General features: G+C 42.5%; 1 protein-coding gene across 1 annotated transcript in view; it reads left to right on the top strand.

The window, feature by feature from the left end:
* DOCK2 (dedicator of cytokinesis 2) overlaps positions 1–25,688 on the top strand; it is a 963,684-nt gene that overhangs the window by 877,118 nt on the left and 60,878 nt on the right. The gene's annotated exons all lie outside the window — the stretch shown is intronic.

The raw sequence follows: 25,688 nt of genomic DNA on the forward strand, positions 1-25,688 counted from the left end.
AATATATTTCTGGATGACATTTCTAATCATGTTGTCAGGGCATGTTGATACAATCACACGTGTAAGTATATGCTGCTGGTTTAATTATATGTGGGGTGAAACTGGTCTAATTATATATACTGGTTTTCTAACGCTCGTATGGGATGGTTCTCATCTTATATGCCTTTCAAATACATTTGGATCATGGCCGACCGAAGAAGGGTTTCATGTGAATAATACACAGATATCTGATTTAGCCTTTAAAAAAAACAGGAATTATACAGCCAGACTGAAGAAAAATTCATGTACACACTTACATGCCGTAAGAGAGTTGAGTAGCTCTGGTAGAGGTGTCACCAGGCATTGGCAGGCACATGGCAGTAGACACAGTTCATCCCACAGCAGCAGATTCTGTTTGAACTAGCTTCAGAAAGTACTTTTTTTTTTTTACAGTAAATAACCAAAATAAAATACAATCCCATGGCCCTCCAATATCTCACTAAACATTAGGGCAAGAGCCATGGGCCCATGAATTTCCAGCATTTTCAAAGCCCTCTATACAGTGAAGGAAATAAGTATTTGATCCCTTGCTGATTTTGTAAGTTTGCCCACTGTTAAAGTCATGAACAGTCTAGAATTTTTAGGCTAGGTTAATTTTACCAGTGAGAGATAGATTATATAAAAAAAAAAAAAAGAAAATCACATTGTCAAAATTATATATATTTATTTGCATTGTGCCCAGAGAAATAAGTATTTGATCCCCTACCAACCATTGAGAGTTCAGCCTCCTCCAAACCAGTTACACGCTCCAAATCAACTTGGTGCCTGCATTAAAGACAGCTGTCTTAAATGGTCACCTGTATAAAAGACTCCTGTCCACAGACTCAATTAATCAGTCTGACTCTAACCTCTACAACATGGACAAGACCAAAGAGCTTTCTAAGGATGTCAGGGACAAGATCATAGACCTGCACAAGGCTGGAATGGGCTACAAAACCATAAGTAAGACGCTGGGTGAGAAGGAGACAACTGTTGGTGCAATAGTAAGAAAATGGAAGACATACAAAATGACTGTCAATCGACATCGATCTGGGGCTTCATGCAAAATCTCACCTCGTGGGGTATCCTTGATCCTGAGGAATGTGAGAGCTCAGCCGAAAACTACACGGGGGGAACTTGTTAATGATCTCAAGGCAGCCGGGACCACAGTCACCAAGAAAACCATTGGTAACACATTACGCCGTAATGGATTAAAATCCTGCAGTGCCCACAAGGTCCCCCTGCTCAAGAAGGCACATGTACAGGCCTGTCTGAGGGTTGCAAATTAACATCTGGATGATTCTGAGAGTGATTGGGAGAATGTACTGTGGTTAGATGAGACTAAAATTGAGCTCTTTGGCATTAACTCAACTCGCCGTGTTTGGAGGAAGATAAATGCTGCCTATGACCCAAAGAACACCGTCCCCACTGTCAAGCATGGAGGTGGAAACATTATGTTTTGGGGGTGTTTCTCTGCTAAGGGCACAGGACTACTTCACCGCATCAATGGGAGAATGGATGGAGCCATGTACCGTCAAATCCTGAGTGACAAACTCCTTCCCTCCACCAGGACATTAAAAATGGCTCGTGGCTGGGTCTTCCAGCACGACAATGACCCGAAACATACAGCCAAGGCAACAAAGGAGTGGCTCAAAAAGAAGCACATTAAGGTCATGGAGTGGCCTAGCCAGTCTCCAGACCTTAATCCCATCGAAAACTTATGGAGGGAGCTGAAGATCCGAATTGCCAAGCGACAGCCTCGAAATCTTAATGATTTACAGATGATCTGCAAAGAGGAGTGGGCCAAAATTCCATCTAACATGTGTGCAAACCTCATTATCAACTACAAAAAAACGTCTGACTGCTGTGCTTGCCAACAAGGGTTTTGCCACCAAGTATTAAGTCTTGTTTGCCAAAGGGATCAAATACTTATTTCTCTGTGCACAATGCAAATAAATATATATAATTTTGACAATGTGATTTTCTGTTTTTTTAAAATATAATCTATCTCTCACTGGTAAAATTAACCTAGCCTAAAAATTCTAGACTGTTCATGTCTTTGACAGTGGGCAAACTTAGAAAATCAGCAAGGGATCAAATACTTATTTCCTTCACTGTATCTATTGTGGGTAAGTGGCCACAACCACTCTGAATACACAGAGTGGTCTTATAAAGTAGGGACCTGCTAAACTCTTTGTCATAGACCCAAGCAGGCAAATGCAATTTCTATGGAAAATATAAATGCTACCTTTTTTTTACATTATTCTTTGATAAATTTTATATAAGCCATTTACTGCAGTTTTACAATTTAGTATTTTTTAATGCTGTTGGGCCTTATTCCATATATTACCTTCAAAACAAAGATAACTAGAGAATTAATGAAAATCTGTCTGTACCATTCTGATGCTTCCTTCTCAAGTTTTTTTGGCCTAGTTACAGGACATTTGATGGAATACCACACTGAGCGCACCACATAGATATTATCCATAACTAAGATATGCACATGCTTCAGTGAAAAGATGAATTGTGGAACCATTTGCTTAAATTGCCTCAGAGATATTAGCCTAGACCCAGATTTATAGTACCTTGGAGAAGTACACTGGGGAAATATGCAAATGTTGTGTATACTTCCTATACATTACAATAACTTGAATATCAGTTGTCTAATACTATTAATCATTCTGTCACTTTGACAGTATAAATGCAGAATTATAACTACAAGGGATATACGGTACATGTCAAGTGCTCTTAACATTGAAATTGCAACACCAAGAAGGGAAAGCCGTAATATTATGCAAATCGAGGAAGTAGCAGGTGTCACTAACCTCTGCAAATGATCACATTTTGAAGCACCTACACCCAGCTCCAATCTGTGGCATGTCGAAGGGGCATAAAAGACAGATTCAAAGCAAAGTTTCTTAGCCACATGAAACCTCAAAAATCGTATCAAGTGGTGTGGGATGATTGTGCGATGCCTTCTGTTCATCTACGTGCCCGTTATCGCCACTTGTCACAAACTGAGAAGAACAGAATCCTTTAACCCCTTAACGACTTGCCACGTACATGTACGTGACAGCTGTTAAGGGGAAGTATGGAGCGGGCTCACGGGCTGAGTGCGCTCTATATTCAGCGAGTGACGACTGTGTAATACAGCGACACCTCATTGCAATGGGCGGAATCAAAAATCACTTTGATTCCACCTGTTTAATATCTTAAAAGCCGCGGTCAATTGCGACTGCGGCATTTAAATTGTTAGAATCAGGGGGGCGGCCCCCTCCAGCATGCCAATGGCCTCCCCCCCTCGACATGATCGGGGGGTGCCGATGGTTGTCATGGCAGCCTGGGGGCTGAATGAAGACCCCCAGGTCTGCCATATTTCTACTCCGGCAGAGCTTCAAAGGAGACTATAAAAAAAAAATTCAAGGTCATAACCAGCCCCCACTGAGATACAGAAATATATATATATATATATATATATATATATATAAATATTTATTGAAAAAGTAATAAATGTCAATACAAGTGACAATGCACAATTTTATAATCGTATTAACCTGCAGAATAAGGTGAACATATCGTTTTTACCGCCTGATGGATGCCATAAAAAGAAAACCCCCCAAAAATTCACCCCACAAATAATTTTTGCAATAAATGGTGGTATAAAAAACTACAACTTGTCCCACAAAAAACAAGCCCTCATACGGCTATGTCGACGAAAAAATAAAAAGTTATGGCTTTTCGAAGGCGGAGAGGAAAAAACAAAAATGAAAAAATTAAGATTGGCCATGTCATTAACCCCTTAGTGACCACCATAATGCCTTTTCAGGGCGGTTACGAAGGGGCCTTAGGCTAGGCCGCCGCCTTTTCATGGCAGCCTAGTCTAAGCCCTGCACGGGTGTCCCTTGCAGGCTGGAGCAGGTGTTCGGATGTCTGGTATAGATCTAAGTTTACTTCGATCGTGGCCGTTTAACCCCTTAGATGCTGCGGTCAATAGTGACCATGGAATTTAAGTCATTTACAGAGGGAGCTCCCTCTGACACCCATCAATGGCCCGCAAAGGTGATTCCGGACCTCTGATGGGGTGCCATGGCAGCTGGGTGCCTTACAAAGGCCCCAGGCCTGCCCTGGCTTTATGCCTATTAGGCCAGAGGCATGGCCTAAAAGATTGCCTGTCAGTTTTACACTGACAGGCAATAATGCTCTTGTATACTAAGTATACCAAAGCATTATATCACCAAACGATCGCATAGTGAAGTCCCCTAGTGGGACTGAAAAAATAAGTAAAAAATGTTAATAAAAAATATGAATGACCGTTATGACCCAAACAATAAAGGTAACATGTCATTTGAACTGCAAGGTGAACACAAAAAACGTTGGCAGAATTGCTATTTTTTATCCATTGCCCTCCAAAAAAGTAATAATAAAAGTTAATCAATAAGTCCCATGTACCCCCTAAAAAGTACCAATGAAAACGAGCCCTCATATCACTAAATTGACGGAAAATAAAGTTATGGGTCTTGGAAAATGAAGATGCAAAAACAAATAATTTTATTTCAAGAGTGTTTTTATTGTGCAAAAGTAGTAAAACCTAAAAAACTTGTACATATGTAGTATCGTCGTAATCATACCGACCCATAGAATAAAGGTAACATGTTATTTAAAATGCATAGAACAATGGTGGAATTGCTGTTCTATTCTTTTTCCAAAAAAGTTAATAAAAGTTAATCAAAGTTGTACCCCAAAATGGTGCCATTAAAAAATACAACTAATATTGCAAAAAAAAAAAAGTCGTCATACAGCTATGTCGACAGGGAAATAAAAAAAGTAATAGCTCTTTAAATGCGATGATGGAAAAACTAAAAATATTGCTTGGTCATTAAGGTCTAAAATAGACTGGTCACTAAGTGGTTAAGGGGTCGACTGAGAGACCTTCGTTTATCACTCCGGCAGATCGCTACGCGCCTAGACCGAGTCGTCAGAACTGTTCAATGCGTGTCCCGGAGGTTGGAAGAAAATCAAGGAAAGGATATGACAGCAAGAGGTACGCGGATGCGAACCTCTGCTTGGACGGATTGTCTGATTAGAAGAATGGCAAGTAGTGATCCATTCTATACTGCAAGTGAAATTGGCCATCTCATCCCAAGCCTAGGGTGACAACCAGTGTCGATACAAACCATCAGAAAGTGTATGCACGACATTGGGTTACGAGCCAGACATCTAGTGAGAGGTGTTCCATTGACCACACACCACCGCTCTCAAAGGCTATCATGATGCACAGCAAGATAGCAATTGAGGCTGGAATGAAGGTCTATCCTCTTCAGCGATGAGTCCCGCTTTTGTCTCGAACGCAATGATAGCTGGAGATTGGTCTGGAGACCACGTGAACATTGCCATAAAGAAGCCTTCACAAGGGAACTTCACACCGGTCCTACTCTACGGATTATGTTGTGGGGTGGCATAATGTATGGTAGCTGTACCCCTCTAGTCTTCATTTCAGGGACACTAACCGCTCGGCGTTACATTGATTTGGTCATGGAACAGCCATTTCTCCATGGCGTCCCAGAAGCCGTTATTCAACTGGACAACGCCAGATCGCTTGTTGCTCGTGCTTCTGTGAGCAGCCTGCATGGCCTAAACGTACTACCGTAGCCTGCAATGTCTCAGGACTTCTCTCCCATTGAGCACATTTGGGACGTCATGGGTGCAGAGGGAGCTGCCAGCAGCCAATCTTGATGATTTGCGTGCCCAAGTGCCTTTAGCGTGGCATAACATTCCTCAGAGAATCATTAATAATCTCATTGATAACATGCGAAGACTTGTAAGTGCATGTATTTTTGCACGTGGCGCTCATACTCGATACTTTACAAATCAAGATGTCTGAAATATTTTTTTTCCATTTTTTTATCATTTGCATTTCACTAACATGTCTATCATTTCCAAAAATGTTCCTACTTGGTGTTGCAATTTCAATGTTGAGGTTTATGTGTTTACATGTTTATGTATGTGCTTGTGTCTATGTGTGTGTGTGTGTGTGTGTGTGTGTGTGTGTGTGTGTGTGTGTGTGTGTGTGTGTGTATAAAAAAAACAACTATATATATATATATATATATATATATATATATATATATATATATATATATATAAACGGTTAGGTCCAGAGTTATTTGGACAGTGACACAGTGGCATTTTAGCTGTTTACCAAAACATATTGAATTATACAGTTATATTATCAATATGGGCTTAAAGTGCAGACTCTCAGCTTTATTTTGAGGGTACTCACTTCCTAATTTGAGGAAGTGTTTAGGAATTACAGCGCCATAATATGTAGCTGCCTCTTTTTCAAGGGACCAAAGCTATTTAAAGGGCTGTATGGGCTATTCCCTCGTTAATCCATTATCAATTAAGCAGGTAAAAGGTCTGGAGTTGACTCCAGGTGTAGCATTTCCATTTGGAAGCTGTTGCTGTGAACCCATATATGAGGTCAAATGAGCTCTCAATGCAAGTGAAACAGACCATTGTTAGGCTGAAAAAAATTAAGAAATCCATCAGAGAGATAGCACAAATTTAGGAGTGACCAAATCAACAGTTTGGTACATTCTTGAAAAAAATAAAGAGCTTGCTGGGGATCTCCTGAACTCCAAAAGGCCTGGACTTCCACGGAAGACAACAGTGGAGGATGATCACAGAATCCTTTCCATGGTAAAGAAAAACCCTTTCACAACATCTATCTAAGTGAAGAACACTGCAGGAAGTAGGTACATCAGTATCTAAGTCTACCATAAAGAGAAGACTTCATAAGAGCAAATACAGAGGGTTCACCACAAGGTGCAAACCATTATTCAGCTTCAAAATAGAAAGGCCAGATTAGTCTTTGCCAAACAACATCTCAAGAAGCCAGTCCAGTTCTGGAACTGCATTTTTTGGACAGATGAAACTAAGATCAACCTGTACCAGAATGATGGGAGGAAGAAAGTATTGAGAAGGCTTGGGACAGCTCATGATCCAAAGCACACCACATCTTCTGTAAAACATGGTAGGGGCAGTGTGATGGCATGGGCATGCATGGCTGCCAAAGGCACTGGGTCACTTGTGTTTATTGATGATGTGACTGAAGGCAGAACCAGCCGGATGAATTCTGAAGAGTTCAGGGATTTACTTTCTGCTCAGATTCAACCAAATGCAGCAAGGTTGATTGGATGTCGTTTCACAGTACAGATGGACAATGACCCAAAACATACTGCGAAAAACAAATCTTGCGAGATTACGCTTGCTGTGCTGTAGTGTCGGGATTGTGTTAGCGAAGTGTCAGGATTCTGAATACACATAATGTCCTGGCTGGAGGTAATGTATATTCATTGTCAGGACACTGCAGTAACGTTATAGTGTGTTTATGTGGCTGCACATAGCGATATAGCTATATCGCTATGTGCTATATAAATGAATAGAGAGAAGTGTATGACGCTGATTGGTCAGCGTCATACACTCCTCTGTACAACGCCCACTTGGCCAAAAAGTAAAACACGCCCAGTTGTTCATTAAGAAACTCATTAGCATAAAGCTAATATAGGTCATAACTCTGTCAAAAATGATCGTTTTTCTAAATAAAAAAACACTGCTGTAATCTACATTACATTACAAATGGTGCCATTAAAAAATACAACTAATATTGCAAAAAAAAAAAAGTCCTCATACAGCTATGTCGACAGGGAAATAAAAAAAGTAATAGCTCTTTAAATGCGACAACGGAAAAACTAAAAATATTGCTTGGTCATTAAGGTCTAAAATAGACTGGTCACTAAGTGGTTAAGGGGTCGACTGAGAGACCTTCGTTTATCACTCCGGCAGATCGCTACGCGCCTAGACCGAGACGTCAGCACTGTTCAATGCGTGTCCCGGAGGTTGGAAGAAAATCAAGGAAAGGATATGACAGCAAGAGGTACGCAGATGCGAACCTCTGCTTGGACGGATAGTCTGATTAGAAGAATGGCAAGTAGTGATCCATTCTATACTGCAAGTGAAATTGGCCATCTCATCCCAAGCCTAGGGCGGCAACCAGTGTCGATACAAACCATCAGAAAGTGTATGCACGACATTGGGTTACGAGCCAGACATCTAGTGAGAGGTGTTCCATTGACCACACACCACCGCTCTCAAAGGCTATCATGATGCACAGCAAGATAGCAATTGAGGCTGGAATGAAGGTCTATCCTCTTCAGCGATGAGTCCCGCTTTTGTCTCGAACGCAATGATAGCTGGAGACCACGATCTCCAGCAATGATTGGTCTGGAGACCACGTGAGCATTGCCATAAAGAAGCCTTCACAAGGGAACTTCACACCGGTCCTACTCTACGCTCACTAACCGCTCGGCGTTACATTGATTTGGTCATGGAACAGCCATTTCTCCATAGCGTCCCAGAAGCCGTTATTCAACTGGACAACGCCAGGTCGCTTGTTGCTCGTGCTTCTGTGAGCAGCCTGCATGGCCTAAACGTACTACCGTAGCCTGCAATGTCTCAGGACTTGTCTCCCATTGAGCACATCTGGGACGTCATGGGTGCAGAGGGAGCTGCCAGCAGCCAATCTTGATGATTTGCGTGCCCAAGTGCCTTTAGCATGGCATAACATTCCTCAGAGAATCATTAATAATCTCATTGATAGCATGCGAAGACTTGTAAGTGCATGTATTTTTGCACGTTGCGCTCATACTCGATACTTTACAAATCAAGATGTCTGAAATATTTTTTTTCCATTTTTTTATCATTTGCATTTCATTAACATGTCTATCATTTCCAAAAATTTTCCTACTTGGTGTTGCAATTTCAATGTTGAGGTTTATGTGTTTACATGTTTATGTATGTGCTTGTGTCTATATGTGTGTGTGTGTGTGTGTATGTGTGTGTGTGTGTGTGTGTATATATAAAAAAAGCAACTATATATATATATATATATATATATATATATATATATATAAACGGTTAGGTCCAGAATTATTTGGACAGTGACACAGCGGCATTTTAGCTGGTTACCAAAACATATTGAATTATACAGTTATATTATCAATATGGGCTTAAAGAAGTGCTTTTGCTTCTTTGTATTGACCACACAAGCCCAATTTCTCTAGTCTTTCATTGTAAACGACACCTCCCATCCCATTTTATAATCTAGTTGCCCGCCTTTGAACCCTCTCCAGTTCCCCTATATCCTTTTTGCAATGTGGAGCCCAAATCTGAATTTCATATTCAAGATGTGGCCTTATATGGGATTTATAGAGTGGTAAAATTACATTTGAATGACAGATTTTTATCTCTCTTTTTATACACACTAAAATCCTATTTACTTTTGCAGCTGCTTCTTGACATTGAGTACTGCTGCTTAGCTTATTTGTTACCAGAATACAGAGGTCCTTCTCTTGTTCCATTATCACCAGCTTTATTCCATTTAATATAAACGTATAGGAATTATCGAGGCACTCACCGGACTTGCAACACAGTTTCTGTAATGACGGGGTAGGGAGACAGACAGGTGAGCCCTAATCTACCCACCACTCAGTCCCCGCGGACTTGCAACGACCCGTCCTAGGCGATGGGGTACAACTGGGCGACGGTCCCTACGCTCAGTAAGTGCACGACAGACAAACAGACAAGGGTACACAGAAGCTAGGGAAACGGTGCAGCTGCCCACGGAGACACCATGAGCAACGAGAGTAGTGAACGAGCCGAGTCAAACCAGGAGTGCACGAGGTACAAAACGCTGAGCAGGAGAGTGGTCAGTAAGCCAAGGTCAATAACAAGCAGAGGATAGTAGTTCAAGCAGCAGTAGCAGAGCCAGGAAACAAGCAGAGCAGAATCACAGGCAAAGGAGGAACAGGAAAGGCAGGTATAAATAGACAGTGGGCGGGAGCTAGCTCCGTCTGGTCAGGCTGTGATAGGCTCTCCCACTCCTAAGCCTGCCATCCTGAGTGGTGGAAGATGGAGTCAGTCTCACAGACATAGGAGCAGGTGCAGGCTGATTACCCACGGGCGTCGACACAGAAGTTGTGTCTGGCAGATCCTTTACAGTACCCCCCTTTTTATGAGGGGCCACCAGACCCTTTCTAGGTGGACCTGGTTTATTGGGGAAACGAAGGTGGAACCTCCTGAGCAATACCCCAGCGTGAACATTCCGGGCGGGTACCCAAGTCCTCTCCTCAGGCCCGTATTCTCTCCAATGGACCAGGTACTGGAGGGAGCCTTGGACCATCCTGCTGTCCACAATCTTGGCCACCTCAAATTCTACCCCCTCAGGGGTGAGAACAGGGACCGGAGGTTTCCTTGAGGGAGCCAAGGACAGGGAGCAGCGTTTAAGGAGGGAGGCATGAAACACGTCGTGTACTCGAAAAGACGGGGGCAACTCCAGTCGGAAGGAGACAGGGTTAAGGACTTCAATGACCTTGTACGGCCGTATAAACTGGGGAGCAAACTTCTTGGACGGGACTTTAAGGCACAAATTTTTTGAAGATAGCCACACCAGATCCCCAACCACAAACAAGGGGTTAGCAGAACGTCTTCTATCTGCCTGAGTCTTTTGGATGCTCTGGGACGCCTCTAGGTTCTTCTGAACCTGGGCCCAGACTGTGCACAGTTCCCGATGAACGATCTCTACCTCGGGATTGTTGGAACTACCAGGTGAAACGGAGGAGAACCGTGGATTAAACCCAAAATTACAGAAAAAGGGGGAGACCCCTGACGAGTTACTGACCCGGTTATTAAGGGAAAATTCGGCGAGGGGAATGATTGAGACCCAATCATGTTGACAGTCAGAGATAAAACACCTTAAATATTGTTCTAGAGACTGATTAGTCCTCTCAGTTTGGCCATTAGTTTCAGGATGGAAAGCCGAGGAGGACAGATCAATCTCCAACTTTTTACAGAAGGCTCTCCAAAACAATCAAACAAATTGTACCCCTCTGTCAGAAACAATATTGACAGGAACCCCATGGAGACGCAGGATGTGTTTGACAAACAAGGTAGCTAACGTCTTAGCATTGGGTAGTTTTTTGAGGGGCACAAAGTGGCACATCTTACTGAAGCGGTCTACTACAACCCACACCACCGACTTGCCTTGAGATGGAGGCAAATCTGTGATAAAATCTATGGAGATATGGGTCCAAGGTCTCTGGGGAATGGGCAAAGAACATAGTAAGCCCGCTGGTCGGGACCTGGGAGTCTTGGACCTAGCACAAACTTCACAAGCGGCGACATAGGCCTTAACGTCTTTAAGCAACCCAGGCCACCAGTAGTTTCTGGCAGTGAGGTGCTTGGTACCGAGGATGCCTGGATGGCCAGATAGTGCAGAGTCATGATTTTCCCTAAGTACCCTTAGCCGGAATTGCAGAGAAACAAACAGCTTGTTCTCAGGAAGGTTCCCGGGATCTGAACCTTGATCAGCCGCAATGTCGGAGACTAAATCAGAATCAATAGAGGAAATTATTATACCTGGAGGCAAAACACAAGCAGGATCTTCCTCCGAAGGAGGGCTGGCCATGAAGCTACGCGACAGTGCATCAGCCTTAATATTTTTAGACCCAGCCCTATAGGTGACCAAAAAGTTGAATCTGGTAAAAAATAACGCCCAACGAGCTTGTCTCGGGTTTAGCCTCCGGGCAGATTCTAAGAAAACCAGATACTTGTGGTCGGTAAGGACCGTTACCTGGTGCCTAGCCCCCTCCAGGAAGTGGCGCCACTCTTCAAATGCCCATTTAATGGCTAAGAGTTCGCGGTTGCCAATATCATATTTACTGTCAGTGGGCGAGAACTTCCTGGAGAAGTAGTCACAGGGATGGAGATGGGTGAGGGACCTGGTACCCTGGGACAAGACAGCACCCACTCCCACCTCGGAGGCGTCAACCTCCACGATGAATGGCTCCATTTGGTTGGGCTGAACCAGCACTGGGACCGAGATAAAGCACTTCTTAAGGACCTCAAAAGCCTGGACAGCCTCAGGAGGCCAGTGGAGGAGATCAGCACCTTTGTGAGTGAGATCCGTAAGAGGCTTAGCGATGACCGAGAAGTTAGCAATAAATCTCCTGTAATAATTAGCGAACCCCAGGAAGCACTGTAACGCCTTCAGGGAGGCAGGTTGGACCCATTCCGCCACAGCCTGGACCTTGGCGGGGTCCATGCGGAATTTATGAGGAGTGAGGATTTGACACAAAAATGGTATCTCCTGCACCCCAAACACACATTTTTTGGTCTTAGCAAACAGCTTGTTTTCCCAAAGGGCCTGGAGCACCTTCCTGACATGCTCAATGTGGGAGGACCAGTCCTTGGAAAACACAAGTATGTCATCAAGGTACACTACAAGAAATACACCCAGGTAGTCTCTTAAAATCGAATTTATGAAATTCTGGAAGACTGCGGGAGCATTACACAACCCAAAGGGCATGACGAGGTATTCGAAATGACCTTCGGGTGTGTTAAACGCAGTCTTCCACTCATCCCCCTCTTTGATGCGGATAAGGTTATAAGCCCCCCGTAGATCAAACTTAGAGAACCATTGGGCCCCCTGAACCTGATTGAAGAGATCAGGAATCAAAGGAAGGCGGTACTGGTTCCTTACAGTGACCTTATTCAAGTTCCGGTAGTCAATGCACGGCCTAAGACCACCATCCTTCTTCCCTACGAAGAAGAAGCCAGCGAATGTAACCCTTGGCCAGGCATTCCTGGATATACTCTCTCATGGCTTCACGTTCGGAACAAGAGAGATTAAATATCCTACCCTTAGGGAGCTTAGCTCCTGGTACCAAATCGATTGCGCAATCGTATTCTCTATGAGGAGGTAACACTTCGGAGGCCTCTTTAGAGAAAACATCAGCGAAGTCCTGAACAAAGTCAGGTAGAGTGTTCACCTCCTCAGGGAGAGAAATAGAATTAACAGAAAAACATGACGTCATGCATTCATTACCCCATTTGGTAAAATCCCCAGTATTCCAGTTAAACGTGGGATTATGCAACTGCAACCAGGGAAGGCCTAAAACCAAATCGGACGATAATCCCTGCATCACCAGTACAGAGCATTGCTCCAAATGCATGGAGCCAACAAGGAGTTCAAAAACAGGGGTATGCTGTGTAAAATAACCATTAGCAAGAGGAGTGGAGTCGATACCCACTATCGGGACAGGTTTAGGCAAATCAATCAATGGCATTGGTAGAGACATAGCAAATTCCACAGACATAATATTAGCAGAAGACCCTGAATCCACGAAGGCACTGCCGGTAGCACGCCTACCACCAAAAGAGACCTGAAAGGGAAGCAAGATTTTATTAGGTTTCATATTTACGGGAAATACCTGTGCGCCCAAATGCCCTCCCCGATGATCACTTAGGCGCGGAAGTTTTCCGGCTGATTATTCTTATGCCTAGGACAGTTGTTCACTTGATGCTTGTCATCCCCACAGTAGAAGCAGAGACCATTCTTCCTGCGGAACTCTCTACGTTGTTGGGGGGACACGGAGGCCCCGAGTTGCATAGGTACTTCCGAGTCTTCCGTGGAACAACGAAGCAACGGAACCTCGGGAGGCATCATGGGGGGGTCAGAGGGGAAGGCACAAAAACGTTCAAGTCGTCGTTCCCTGAGACATCGGTCAAGTCGTACCGCTAAAGCCATAACCTGATCTAGGGAGTCAGAAGAGGGATAGCTAACTAGCAGGTCTTTCAGGGCGTTCCACAGACCCAATCTAAACTGGCACCTCAAGGCAGGGTCATTCCACCGAGAAGCTACACACCACTTCCTAAAGTCAGAACAATACTCCTCAACAGGTCTCTTACCCTGACATAAGGTCACCAGCTGACTCTCGGCAAAGGCAGTCTTGTCAGTCTCGTCATAAATGAGCCCGAGAGCAGAAAAGAAAAGATCAATGGAGGAAAGTTCAGGGGCGTCAGGAGCCAAGGAGAAGGCCCATTCTTGGGGCCCGTCCTGGAGCCGGGACATAATTATACCCACCCGCTGGCTCTCAGAACCTGAGGAGTGGGGCTTTAAGCGAAAATAGAGCCTACAACTCTCCCAAAAGGAGAAAAAAGTCTTCCGGTCCCCTGAGAACCGGTCAGGCAACTTGAGGTGGGGTTCAAGAGGTGAGGTGGGGGGCACTACCAGGGTAACATCATGCTGGTTGTCCCCCTGAGCCAGGGCTTGGACCTGTAGGGAGAGGCCCTGCATTTGCTGAGCCAGGGTCTCAAGGGGGTCCATTGTTGTGTCAGGGACCAGGGTAAACTAGGTATATGGGCCTGTGATTATGTAATGACGGGGTAGGGAGACAGACAGGCGAGCCCTAATCTACCCGCCACTCAGTCCCTGCCTACTTGCAACGACCCGTCCTAGGCGACGGGGTACAACTGGGCAACGGTCCCTACGCTCAGTAAGTGCACAACAGACAAACAGACAAGGGTACACAGAAGCTAGGGAAACAGGGCAGCTGCCCACGGAGACACCATGAGCAACGAGAGTAGTGAACGAGCCGAATCAAACCAGGAGTGCACGAGGTACAAAACTCTGAGCAGGAGAGTGGTCAGTAAGCCAAGGTCAATAACAAGCAGGGGATAGTAGTTCAAGCAGCAGCAGCAGCAGAGCCAGGAAACAAGCAGAGCAGAATCACAGGCAAAGGAGGAACAGGAAAGGCAGGTATAAATAGACAGTGGGCGGGAGCTAGCTCCGTCTGGTCAGGCTGTGATAGGCTCTCCCACTCCTAAGCCTGCCATCCTGAGTGGTGGAAGATGGAGTCAGTCTCACAGACATAGGAGCAGGTGCAGACTGATTACCAACGGGCGTCGACACAGAAGCTGTCTCTGGCAGATCCTTTACAGTTTCTTTATTCAAACGGAAAGTACAATCGGAAAGTACAGCACAAACCAGACCCAGGTCCTTGAGAAAGCGTGTACGCACGTGAAACGGCCGTAGGCTAATTCCACATCCTGACCGAGATCCTTTGAATAAAGAAACTGTGTTGCAAGTCCGGTGAGTGCCTCGATAATTCTTATACGTTTATATCAAGTTGGTTTGTACTGTACTTTCCGATGAGCACCTCCGGGCAACTTATCTGCTAAAATCCATTAAGGAAAAGAAGCCATTCGATACACTCCAATTCCAATCGTCACTGGTTCAACAGTGCCAGCCTTTTTTTTCTTCCTACTAAGTTTATTCTATTTAATGTATATGCATTAATACTATTTTGCATTCTAGGTGCATTACTTTACATTTATCGACATTAAATTTCATCTGCCATCTTTTTGCCCATGCTGCCAGCTTATCTAAGTCTTTCTGTAATATTTTATAGTCAAGCTGAGTTTTAAGTATCCTACAAAGTTTTGAATCGTTAGCAAAAATTGACATTTTGCTATGAATCCCATCTACAAGGTCATTAATAACGAGATTAAAAAGAATTGGGCCTAACACCGATCCTGACCCCGCTGCTGACTTCAGCCCATTTTGAGTAAGTTCCATTCATAATGACTCTTTGTTGTCCCATAACCAATTCTTTACCCACGTGTATACGTACATGGTCCCCCAGTCCCTGCGTCTGTAACTTCAGAACAAGACTATTGTGTTCAACAGTATTAAATGCTTTCGCAAAATCCAAATATATTACATCCGCCGCATGACCAACATCCAGATTAGCACTTACCTCCTCATAGAAACCGAGCATGTTATTTAGGCACGACCTGTATTTCATGAATCAATGCTGGTTATCAGTTATTAGACTATTCTCCGCTATATACCGTTGCAGTTCATCTCTTTGAATACCCTCAAATATTTTACATACCACGATTGTCAAATTTACTGGATGGTAGTTACTTGATTCCACCTGCTTACCTTTCTTAAATATTGGTACAACATTAGAAATCCTCCAATCCCGTGTCACTGATCCTGTTATACGAGAGTCTAGGAAGATGAGATACAATAGTCTGTCCACACCAAGCTCAATTCCCTTAATATCCGTGGATGAATGCCATCTGAGCCATGGGCTTTATCAATATTTAATTTGCTCAGATGCAGCTGTACTTCCTCCTGTGTTAAGCAGGTAAGATTGGGTGGGGAACCTTTATTACTGTCCCCCTGAATATCTGCATTGGGAGCTTATTAGTAAACACCAAGCAAAAGTATGTGTTTAATATCTCAGCCCTCTTTGTCCTCTAAAATTATATTTCCATGCTCATTTTTAGGGGGCCAATATTATGAGATTTGTTTCGTTTTGGCATTAACATATTTATAAAATTTTTGGGATTCATTTTAATGTCATTAGTGATTTGTTTTTCTGTAGATAACTTTGATAACTTAGCCCTCAGCCTTCAATGCTTTTTGTTTTGTCTTACTGTATTCAGTAATTCCCTATTCATCCATATTAGTCTCCTTTTGTTTCTAGACATTTTGTTACCGCAGGGTATAAACTTACTACATGATTCCTGTGCTATATCTTTAAAAACTCTCCATCTATCTTCACTATCCCTACTTATCATTACATGATCCCAGTCAATACGACTAAGTGCTTCTCTCAGTCGATTATTGAATATTATATTAAAACTTACCATATTGTGGTCACTATTGCCCAAGTGGTCCTGGGCCTCCAGATCTGATATTGTGTCTGGTCTATTAGATAAGCAGATCCAGCACATTATCCCCTCTGGTTGGTTTATCAAACAACTAAGCAAAATATTTGTCTTGAATTGTGTATAAAAACGTCCAGATTTTAGCACATCCAGCGGCATCTATGTCCCAAATAATGTCAGGATACTTAAAATTCCCCATTATAAGGACCCCATTAATATTTTGTACCTTTTTTATTTGTAGTAACATTTCACCCTCAGCCTGTTTCCCTATATTCGGTGGCTTATAACAAAATTATTAGTTTACCGTTATTAACTGCTCCATGAATATTTACCCATAATAATGCCACAGTCTCCCCCAATGTCTTCATTCAGCACGGGACTTCAGCTGGATTTTACAAACAGACAAACCCTCCACCTTTTTTATTTTTTCTATCCCTTCTACATATGGTGTAGCCCTCTACATGTGTTACCTAGTCAGGACTCTAAGCCAGCCAGGTTTCTGTTATGCCCACTCAGGGGTGGGATTAAAAATTTTAACAACAGATTCCCTGTTTTTCGGATAAAGACATACGCGTGGGGGGGGGGCGCAGTGTTTTGTGGTGTATCACACCTTGGAAAATGATTCTAATAATAACATAAAACGATTACTATATTCCAAATACGCCCTATATTAAAATGAACTCTAAATAAAGAAATTCCCTGTCCAGAATGTTTTAGTGTGGATTTCCACACTATGTATAGAATTACATAAACGTACGTACGTACGTACGTACGTACGTACGTACGTACGTACGTACGTACGTACGTACCTACCAACACTCATTATATTAAGCTCACCCATTACGTATAGACCTATATGTGCACATTCAATATCCTAAGCATGCTCAGCCCATTTAGTTAGGCTGTGAGTAGGGCGGAGGACAGTGCGGCGTGTGCAGTGAGCCATGACAGCTCTCCCGGCAAATGCACAGATACGGTGCCAGAAGCAAGCTCAGTACATATATATAGCATCAGAAACAAGCTCAGTACATATATACAGCACCAGAACAAGCCAAGTACATAAATAAAATACCAGGGCAAAGTTTAGTACATATATACAGCACCAGAAGAAAGCTCAGTACATATGTACAGCACCAGAACAAAGCACAGTACATAAATACAACACCAGAACCAAGCTCAGTACATATATACAGTACCAAAACCAAGCTCAGCATATAAATACAGCACCAGAACAAAGCTCAGTACATATATACAGTACCAAGACAAAGCTCAGCATATAAATACAGCACCAGAACTAATAATAAATCCTATATGCAGGGCATGCATGCTGCATCATCTGGCAAATATTATGTATACTCCCTTATAACTTGCGACTGTACTCCCCAAATATATTAAACCGAGCAAAGAAAGAACTAAGGAGTCTTTAAGTCAAAAAATACATGTAGTCTTTTTATTCAACAATATTGCACTATTTATACAAAATGAATGTCTAAAAATGAATCACAAATAAAAGCATGGCCACCACATGAGTCAAAATATAAGTCAGAGTATAATCATGTGAATAGGTATATACCTCAAGACAAAGATGTAAAGTAACATGAGGTAAGATGTACAAGCTACAGGTAAATGGTTAAACTGTTTGCAGAGTGGGTGAGAGGGATGTAACTCACACTTATGCAAAGTGCATTTGAGACAGGACTATTACACCAAGTCATGTAATGTTCACAACGACTAATGCATGTATGAATACTGGGAGAATGCCCATGTGCGTATTAGAACCCAGACAGCAACCAGCAGCAAATAGTAAAAAAATGAAGTACTAGCAGAGTACTAACCCATGTAGCTGAGACTCCAAATGGCGGCCGGCCCCAACGCGTTTCGGCTTCCGCCTTCGTCCAGAACTAAGCTTAGTACATATATACAGCACCACAACAAAGCTCAGTACATAAATACAGCACCAGAACCAAGCTCATGCATATATACATTACCAGAACAAAGCTCAGTACATATACACTACCGTTCAAAAGTTTAGGGTCACTTAGAAATTTCCTTATTTTTGAAAGAAAAGCACAGTTTTTTTTAATGAAGATAACATTAAATTAATCAAAAATACACTCTATACATTGTTAATGTGCTAGATGAATATTCTAGCTGCAAACGTCTGGTTTTTAATGCAATATCTACATAGGTGTATAGAGGCCCATTTCCAGCAACCATCACTCCAGTGTTCTAATAGTACATTTTGTTTGCTAACTGTGTTAGAAGGCTAATGGATGATTAGAAAACACTTGAAAACCCTTGTGCAATTATGTTAACACCCACTGTAAACAGTTTTGCTGTTTAGAGGAGCTATAAAACTGACCTTCCTTTGAGCTAGTTGAGAATCTGGAGCATTACATTTGTGGGTTCGATGAAACTCTCAAAATAGCTAGAAAAAGAGAGCTTTCATGTGAAACTCGACAGTCTATTCTTGTTCTTAGAAATGAAGGCTATTCCATGCGAGAAATTGCCAAGAAACTGAAGATTTCCTACAACGGTGTGTACTACTCCCTTCAGAGGATAGCACAAACAGCCTCTAACCAGAGTAGAAAGAGAAGTGGGAGGCCCCGCTGCACAACTGAGTAACAAGACAAGTACATTAGAGTCTCAAGTTTGAGAAATAGACTCCTCACAGGTCCTCAACTGGCAGCTTCATTAAATAGTACCCGCAAAACGCCAGTGTCAACATCTACAGTGAAGAGGCGACTCCGGGATGCTGGCCTTCAGGGCAGAGTGGCAAAGAAAAAGCCATATCTGAGACTGGCTAATAAAAGGAAAAGATTAATATAGGCAAAAGCACACAGACATTGGAAAGAGGAAGATTGGAAAAAAGTGTTATGGACAGACGAATCTAAGTTTGAGGTGTTTGGATCACACAGAAGAACATTTGTGAGACGCAGAACAACTGAAAAGATACTGGAAGAGTGCTTGACGCCATCTGTCAAGCATGGTGGAGGTAATGTGATGGTCTGGGGTTGCTTTGGTGCTGGTAAAGTGGGAGATTTGTACAAGGTAAAAGGGATTTTGAATAAGGAAGGCTATCACTCCATTTTGCAACGCCATGCCATACCCTGTGGACAGCGCTTGATTGGAGCCAATTTCATCCTACAACAGGACAATGACCCAAAGCACACCTCCAAATTATGCAAGAACTATTTAGGGAAGAAGCAGGCAGCTGGTATTCTATCTGTAATGGAGTGGCCAGAGCAGTCACCAGATCTCAACCCCATAGAGCTGTTGTGGGAGCAGCTTGACCGTATGGTACGCAAGAAGTGCCCATCAAGCCAATCCAACTTGTGGGAGGGCCTTCTGGAAGAATGGGGTGAAATTTCTCCCGATTACCTCAGCAAATTAACAGCTAGAATGCCAAAGGTCTACAATGCTGTAATTGCTGCAAATGGAGCATTCTATGCCGAAAGCAAAGTTTGAAGGAGAAAATTATTTTAAAAAATAATAATCATTATTTCTAACCTCGTCAATGTCTTGACTATATTTTCTAATCATCTTGCAACTCATTTGATAAATATAAGTGTGAGTTTTCATGGAAAACAAAAAATTGTCTGGGTGACCCCAAACTTGTGAATAGTAGTGTATATAGCATCAGAACCAAGCTCAGTACATAAATACAGCACCAAAACCAAGCTCAGTACTGTATTTATGCACTGAGCTTGGTTTTGGTATTGTATTTATGTACTGAGTTTTGTTCTGGTGCTATATATATGTACTGAGCTCTGTGCCGTATATATGTACTGGTGCCATATATATGGGGCCGTATATATGTACTGAGCTTGGTTCTGGTGAGTATATATGTAGTGAGCTTGGTTCTGGTGTTGTATATATGTACTGAGCTTGGTTCTGGTGTATATATGTTCTGAGCTTGGTTCTGGTGTATATATGTACTGAGCTTGGTTCTGGTGTTGTATATGTGTACTGAGCTTTGTTCTGGTGCTGTATTTATGTAATAAACTTGGTTCTAGAGCTGTATATATGTACTGAGCTTGGTTCTGGTGTTGTATATATGTTATGAGCTTCTCTTTGGTGGTGTTTATATGTATTGAGATTGGTTGTTATGATATATATAACTCCAGAACCAAGTTCAGTACATATATACAGATCAGAACTAAGCTCAGTACATAAATACAGCACAAGCACAAATGCAGCTCAGTACGGAGATCATTTGCAAATTCAGTTTAACACCTGTCATATAAGTTTGTATGGCATAAAGAAACAGCTCCCTGTATAGCCAGAATGATGGTAAGGATAGGCTGGGAGTTGTTGTTTCACAAAAAAAGAATGATAGTACTGATTAGAGATGAGCGAACTTATCAAAAGTTCGGTTCGGCTAGTTCGCCGAATTTCACAAAAAAGTTCGGTTCGGACCGAACTAGTTCTGACCGAACCTGTCACTTACGTGCGCCGAGCATGCTACTGTCCAGGGTGCTGATAGAGTTAATGGGCTGCACTAACTCTTTCAGCAACCTTCACAGTACATGCTCGGCGCGCGGAAAATACCATTTAAATGTAATAAAAAAATAAAAATTATACGTTCGTACTTACTTTCCTCCTGTCCGGCCTCCAGCGATGACGTTTCATCCCTTTCGCCGCTGCAGCCAATCACAGGCTGTAGTGGCGGTCACGCACGTCAGGATGACGCTTCATCCCACGTGACCGCCTCTGCAGCCAATCACAGGCTGCAGCGGCGACATGGATGAAACGTCATCGCTGGAGGCCGGACAGGAGGAAAGTAAGTATGAACGTATTATTATTATTTTTTGGCATGTATGTATGTTGGCATGTATGTATGTATGTATATCTGTGCATGTATGTTTGCATGTATGTTGGCATGTATGTATATATGTGCATGTTTGTATGTATATTTGCATGTATGTATGTATGTTTGCATGTATGTATTTTTGCATGTATGTTGTCATGTATGTATGTATGTTGTCATGTATGTATATATGTGCATGTGTGTATGTATATTTGTATGTATGTATGTATGTTTGCATGTATGTTTGCATGAATGTATGTTTGCATGTATGTATGCATGTTTGTATGTATATTTGCATGTGTGTATATATATATGTATGTATGTTGTCATGTATGTATGTATGTATGTATGTTGTCATGTATGTATATATGTGCATGTATGTTGGCATGTATGTATATATGTGCATGTGTGTGTGTATGTATGTATATTTGCATGTATGTATGTATGTTGTCATGTATGTATGTATATATGTGCATGTATGTTTGCATGTATGTTGGCATGTATGTATACATGTGCATGTTTGTATGTATATTTGCATGTATATATGTTTGCATGTGTGTATGTATGTTTGCATGTATGTATGTTTGCATGTATGTATGTTGTCTTGTATGTTTGTATGTATGTTGTCATGTATGTATGTATAGATGTGCATGTATGTATGTTTGCATGTTTTTATTTTTGCATGTATGTTTGCATGTATGTTTATATATATATGTGCATGTTTGTAATTATGTTTGCATGTATTTATGTTTGCATGTATATTTGTGCATGCTTGTATATATGTATGTATGTATCTTTGCATGTTTGTTTGTATGTATGTATGTTTTCATGTGTGTGTGTATGCATGTATGTATGATAGTTTGCATGTATATATGTGTGTATGTTTGCATGTATGTATATTTGCATGTATATATGTGCATGCTTGTATATATGTATGTATGTTTGTATATATGTATGTATATTTGTATATATGTATGTATGGCCATGTATGATACTGTCTGCTGGCGCCCTGTATCTAAGTCAACTTCACGGCAGGCTTCTATACATGGTATAACAGTCAGTATCACACATTAAACTGAATCTAAGCCTACGACATGTTTTATTTCATTATTTTTTTTTTCCACAGGTTTGGTGTTTGGACTACGTCGGTTTCGAGGACTACTTCGATGACGGTTTTTTTTCTACAATAAAATGGTTAATGAGGGTTGGGTTGGGGGTGCTTTATTTCAATAAAATATTTTATCTATATCTTTGTCTTTTTCTTTTCAAATTTTATTATTACCACTTTAGTAATGGCCGCTGTCTGAGTGACAACATCCATTACTAATGCGAGGCTTAGTGTTAGCCGGTGCAGAGGCTAACACTAACCACCATTATTACCCCGGTACCCAAAACCACCAGGGGTGCCGGGAAGAGCCAGGTACGATCCAGTACCCGACCATCTGTTGTGATGGTCGGGCCCTGGGGCGGCCGCAGGCTGGTATTATGAGGCTGGGAAGGGCCAAAAACAGTGGACCTTCCCACCCTTGTAATGCTAGGCTGCTGCTGCTGTGTTGTATCTGGCTGGTTATAAAAGTGGGGGGGACCCCACGTCATTTTTTTAAATTATTTATTTATTTACATTTTTTTTTTTAAAAAGACATGGGGTTCCACCCAATTTATCATAACCAGCCACATACAACAGTGTTATTAGCCTGGGAATGGACAAAACCAGTGGCCCTTCCCACCCATGTAATGCCAGACTGCTGCGGCCTTGTATATGGCTGGTTATTAAAAATGTGGGGGACCCGTCTATTGCTAAATTTGTTAAATTCCAAAAAAAAAACGACGTGGGGGTCCCCCCCATTTTTATAACCAGCCCGATACAACACAGCAGCAGCAGCCTAGCATTACAAGGGTGGGAAGGTCCACTGATTTTGGCCCTTCCCAGCCTCATAATACCAGCCTACGGCCGCCCCAGTACCCGACCATCACAACAGATGGTCGGGTACTGGATCGTACCAAGCTCTTCCCGGCACCCCTGGTGGTGGTGGGTACCGGGGTAATAATGGGTGGTTAGTGCTAGCCTCTGCACCGGCTAACACTAAGTACCGCCTTAATAATGGACGCTGTCAATCAGCCAACTGCCATTATCTAGGCACTAATAAAGTTTGAAAAAAAAACACAAAGACAATTCTTTTTTATTGAAATAAGAAATCCCCAACAAAACCCTCGTTAACCATTTTATTAAAATTTGAAAAAACGCAGATCTACGCAGTAGTCCAACGAATCGTAGATGTAGTCCAATCGGTACATCAAAATCTGCAACAACATAAAAAAACAGTTATCAATGTGAACAATACCAATACTTCTACTCACCTACACACATATATACACGCACACACAAACAAACAACCATACACAGACACACACATATATACACAAACACAACAAGATATACACACACACATAAACAGACAAACACACACATATACACGAACTCACACATATACAAACAAAAACACACATATCCAAACACACACACAGTTATACACACATACACAAACACATATACAAACAAAAACACACATACCCAAACACACATATACACAAACACATATACACAAACACACCCATATATACACACAAACACACACCCATATACACACATATACACATATACAAAAACACACACAAACATCTACACACAAACATATACACAAATACACCCATATATACACAAACATATACACAAAACACATATACACAAACACACCCATATATACACACACACATATAAAAACAAAAACAGACAGTCACATACCCAAACACACATATATACACAAACACACACATACACAAACACGGTTTCTTTTAAATGCTGCTGGGGAACTCGCTCGATCCACTATATAAGGCTGCGCTACAGTGCAGCATTTAAAAGAAACAGGATCCTGACCTGTCCATAGAGTTTAAGGCAGCACAGAGTATTTCAGGAGATGAGCGTGCAGATTCAGTGCTGCTGCGAACTCTGCTCTTACCATTACGTAGCTCTCAGTCTGTTACCTCTCCTCCACTCCTGTCCTCCAGAACACCTTCACATGATTGGCAAGTCACCACGTAATGGTAAGAGCAGAGTTCACAGCAGCACAGAGTATTTCAGGAGATGAGCGTGCGGATCTTGTGCGGGGTGGTGACTTGCCAATCATGTGAAGGTGTTATTGAGGACAGGAGTGGAGGAGAGGTAACAGACTGAGCTACGTAATGGTAAGAGCAGAGTTCACAGCAGCACTGAATCTGCACGCTCCTCTCCTGAAATACTCTGTGCTGCTGTGAACTCTGTTCTTACCATTACGTAGCTCAGTCTGTTACATCTCCTCCACTCCTGTCCTCTATAACACGTTCACATGATTGGCAAGTCACCACCACGCACAAGATCCGCACGCTCATCTCCTGAAATACTCTGTGCTGCTGTGAACTCTGCTCTTACCATTACGTGGTGACTTGCCAATCATGTGAAGGTGTTCTTGAGGACAGGAGTGGAGGAGAGATAACAGACTGAGAGCTACGTAATGGTAAGAGCAGAGTTCACAACAGCACTGAATCTGCACGCTCATCTCCTGAAATACTCTGTGCTGCCTTAAACTCTGTGGACAGGTCAGGATCCTGTTTCTTTTAAATGCTGCACTGTAGCGCAGCCTTATATAGTGGATCGAGCGGGTTCCCTAGCAGCATTTAAAAGAAACAGGATCCTGACCTGTCCACAGAGTTTAAGGCAGCACAGATTATTTCAGGAGATGAGCACGGGCAGCCGTTCGTTTTTCCGAGCCGTGCTCCCATCATGCACACGACCGTAAAAACACCCGTTATTGCGGGTCGTAATTACGACCCGCAATAACGGGCTCATAGACTTCTGTTACCCACGGGTACCTTTCCGTATTCTCACGGGAAGGTGCCCGTGCCGTTAAAAAAATAGAACATGTTCTATTTTTCTATTTTACGGGCCGTGCTGCTATAATTATAATGACAGCACGGTTCGCAAAAGCGGCCGGCTGCCCGTGGCCGGCCGGCCGTGCTCGTAGTTACGAGTCGTAATTACGAGCACGGCCCGTAAAATAAAAAAATAGAACATGTTCTATCTTTTTAACGGCACGGCACCTTCCCGTGAGAAAACGGGAAGGTACCCGTGGCTAACAGAAGTCTATGGGCCCGCTATTTCGGGTCGTAATTACGACCCGTGATAACGGGTGTTTTTATGGTCGTGTGCATGAGGCCCCGTAATGACGGGTGGCTACATGTGTGCACC

The sequence above is a fragment of the Rhinoderma darwinii genome, chromosome 3 (assembly GCF_050947455.1).
Source record: "Rhinoderma darwinii isolate aRhiDar2 chromosome 3, aRhiDar2.hap1, whole genome shotgun sequence".
Lineage (NCBI taxonomy): Eukaryota > Metazoa > Chordata > Amphibia > Anura > Rhinodermatidae > Rhinoderma > Rhinoderma darwinii.